The sequence below is a fragment of the Myotis lucifugus genome, unplaced genomic scaffold (assembly GCF_000147115.1).
Source record: "Myotis lucifugus unplaced genomic scaffold, Myoluc2.0 scaffold_25, whole genome shotgun sequence".
NCBI classification, from domain to species: domain Eukaryota; kingdom Metazoa; phylum Chordata; class Mammalia; order Chiroptera; family Vespertilionidae; genus Myotis; species Myotis lucifugus.
In genome coordinates this window covers 340,833-344,828 of record NW_005871073.1, presented here as the reverse complement: position 1 = coordinate 344,828, position 3,996 = coordinate 340,833, and the positions used below count along the sequence as shown (strand labels likewise).

General features: G+C 42.2%; 1 pseudogene; it reads right to left on the bottom strand.

Annotated features, from left to right (window-relative positions):
• Positions 1-951: 951 nt before the first annotated feature.
• Positions 952-2,024, bottom strand: LOC102423557 (annotated as a pseudogene).
• Positions 2,025-3,996: the final 1,972 nt, after the last annotated feature.

The following is a 3,996-nucleotide window of genomic DNA, read 5'->3' as shown; positions in this document are numbered from 1 at the left end:
TATCCTATATAATAAAAGCCTAATATGCAAATTGTCCCCTCAACTGGGAGTTCAACCAGGAGTTTGACCAGGCGGCAGCCAACCTCCAGAGACCCTCCTATCCCCCCTGCCAGCCCAGCCCCATCAGCCCCCACCCATGCATCAATTTGTGCACTGGGCCTCTAGTGTTAAACCACAAAAAGTAATCAGTTTACCTTTGAATGGCAGGGAACTTCTAAATACTAAATACCAACATTAGAAGTGAAAGAACAGTAGGAAAATAATTTATGTGAATGGCATAGTAATTATATTCCAATAGTCAACAGTCAAAAGGGTCATAATATAAATATTTACCAGTAAAATATATTTTGAGGAACAAATAAAGGTACTTTTGTGTCTAATAATGCCTGCACTAATTAGAAGGAAAGGGATGTCAGATTAAAAAGAGTGGGAGTGCAAATCATAAAGTAAAAAGCTGATGAACATCTGAAAAAAATTTAGTGGACACTTAACAGTATAAAGCAATATTAGTTATGTATTTTAGGGGAAAATATAAAACAGGATAAAAATAAAAAGTGTGACAACAAAAACACATAAGTAGAAAATATGATGCTCCTACACTTTTAAAAAGACATTAATTAAAATAGAAGACAGTATAAGCAAGAAAATAACAAGCATAAAAGGAACCAATGAGTTCAAAAGTGAATAATTAACAATGTCAAAATAAACATTCCTCAGATCTGAGACAAAGTAAATGAATAATGTATAGAACATTTTGCTACATCTTTTGAAAACCTGTTCTATTCAAAATACCACAACAGTCTCCAGAAACAGACCCTGAAAGAAACAGCAACAACAAAATATCACACACAAGCCTTAGATTTACCTGACAATGATTTTAAGAAAACAGTCATAAATAGTTTTGTTTTTGGTGTGCATGTACTTATTTTTATTACTCCTATTGGAAGTCTCTTATTTTTGCACAACAGCAAGGCATCTTATTACCTTCTTTCCACTCCTTAAAAACTCCCACAGGTGTTGGTGAATTTACATTATCCTCAGGATTATGCTTTGGAGTAACTGGAGGTGTGTCAGAAGATTTCTCATCAATCTACCCACCAGTGCTTTGTATCTTTCTATAATGTTGAAGCCAATAGCACTCTGCAACTTGTGTAAACAGATAGGTCACAGATTTACTGGGTGCTGGTCAGCTTCTCCCAAGTAGCTGTAGCTTGCATTAAGCGAGCAAGTCACTGGCAGTGTCAAAATCCAAACACATGTTCATTCTCATGGGTTTAAAGCCTTACAGGACTGAAGAAGCAAAACACTAGTCACTGCATGAGTATAATATTTACCATCACTCCATGAGTATAATACTTATCAAAAACAGAATAGTCACTTGAAGATTTTTTCTGCAACACCTTCACTTTGCCTTCATAACTTGAACTGTAAAAATCACTGCCATGCCTGGCAAAGCTGAAAATCCAACATCATCTGTCAGAGGCTTATCCAAAGACAAAATTCCAGGAGTCTCTGAGGCAAAGTTCAATCATTGTTATTCCCACAGCACAGAAGGCATCTTTGGGTTTCTTCTTTTCTAAGAACTTCAGTATGTGCCCTGCATGTATTTGCAGGTGTGTGTCATCATTCTAAAGGAACACCTCCTTGGAGAGACAGGAACCTATTCTACGAGATTTACTGTCACGCCATAGAAAAATGCTTCACCGTAGCCCTTGAGACATTTAATATATTCTTCACTGGTAATTCTGGTGTTTCCTAGAGATCCAGTGCACTGTATAAAAATACTGCATTTCTCTGGAGAGGGTGGCTTTCTGAAGATCATTAAAAAATTCTTCAAAGTCTTGGGGAGGCTCAGGATGGGTGATTCCATCTCATTGAGAATGCAAGGTAATGGGTCCAATGAGATCAGTGGCTGGTTGGAAGGCTACATATATCAAACGCCGTTCCACAGCAACTTCTCATACTGTGTTTTTTGAGATGAGAGCAGTTCTTAGTGTCTGTTCTGAGTGCCGTGCTGTCTACATCTTTAGGAAGAAAGACTCCCGTGAAGTTTGTTTCTAACAAGGGCAGGCATGTCAGGGCTGGTGGAGAAGGATGTGAGCAGGATGCCTTCACCCCGGCAGCGCAGCCCAGGTAGCCCCCACCGGGCTCTGACACTTCCACTGTAGTACCTGCATGCCCTCAATCATAAATATATTTAATTAGCTAATGGATAACACAGACAGACAACTGAAGGAAATTGGAATAATGATATATAAACAAAATGAGAATATTAACAAAGAGATTGATATAATTTTTTAATAACTAAATTGAAATGATGGAGTTGAAAAGTTGAATTACTGCACTTAAAATACCTCCAGAATATCATACTAAATGAGATAAAACAGACAGAAAAAGTTAAGAACCAGATGATTTTGCTCATATATGGTATCTAAAACTGAAATCAATAAATGAATAAACAAGAAAAACAAATAACAACTCATAAACACAACAACAGGATGGTGGTTACCAGAAGGAAGAGGAATAGGTGGTAATAAAGGGTAAAAGACTCAAATATATGGTGAGGGAAGAAGATTTGACTTTGGGTGGTAGACACACAATACAATATATAAATCATGTATTATAGAAATGTACACTTGAACCCATGTCATTTTATTAACCAATGTCATCCCAAAAAAGAGGGATAAAAGATCAACTAGCTTATTTGAAGAAATAATGACTATAAAATTTCTAAATATGAGAAGAGGTACTGATACCTATACATATATAAAAGCCCAGTGACCAAACAGCAGAACGACCAGAATAACTGGTCAACCAGTAGCTATGATGAACACTGACCACCAGGGGGCAGACGTTTAACTCAGGAGCTGCACCCTGGTGGTCAGTGCGTTCACACAGTGGGAGTGCCGCTTGGCTGACCGGGATGAGCAGCACTCCCACAGCAGGAGCAGCTGCTTAGAGGGTGGGTACACAGCTTCTTGGCTGACCAAGATGAGCGGCACTCCCTCAGTGGACCTATCCCTGCAGGCCATGCCCCCTACCAGTGCACAAATCCCATGCACCAGTGCCTCTAGTAAAAATATAAGATCAATGAATACCAAATAAAATCAACCTAAAAAAGTCACAGTAAGACAACTTTTAATCAAAAGTTTAAAAGTCAAAGAAATGCCAAGATAATCCTTATTCTAATAAAAGAGAAACATGCAAATTAACCATTCCTTCGCTACACTTCACAAGCCACGCCCACCAGCCATTCAGAGCGATTGTTATTGCAAATTAACCCCAACCAAGATGGCCGGCTGGGCAGCCATGGAGCTGGGAGCAAGCAGGAGGCTTTGGTTTGCCCCCGGCGATTGGAGGAAGCCAAGCTTCTAGCCTGCCCGGCCAGCTGTGGCGCCGCTAAAGGCAACAAAGTTTCAATTATAGAAGCTAAATAAACCCCAGATACCTGCTTCCAGCCAGCCTCCACTGGAAGCTTGGGTGGCTGGGGGCTGTGGCCAGCCTGCAAACAGCCATCAGCCCCTCACCCAGGCTGGCCAGGCACCCCAGCAGGGACCCCTACCTTAAGGGGCTGTGGCCAACCTGCAAACAGCCATCAAGCCCCTCACCCAGGCTGTCCAGGCACCCAGTGGGACCCACACCCTGATCTGCGACATCCTTCAGGGCAAACCCGCCAGCCCCCACCCAAGCACCAGCCTCTATCCTATATAATAAAAGGGTAATATGCAAATTGACCCTAATAGAACGACTGGGAATGACTGGTCACTATGACACACACTGACCCCCACCCCCCCCCCCCCCCCAATGCAGGAGCTGCCCCCTGGTGGTCAGTGCATTCCCACAGGGGGGGCTCTGCTCAGCCACAAGCCAGGCTGACGGCTGCCAGTACAGCGGTTGTGGCAAGAGCCTCTTCTGCCTCCTCAGCAGCGCTAAAGATGTCTGACTGCATCTTAGCCCCTCTCCCGCTGGCAAGTGGACATCTCTCGAGGGCTCCCG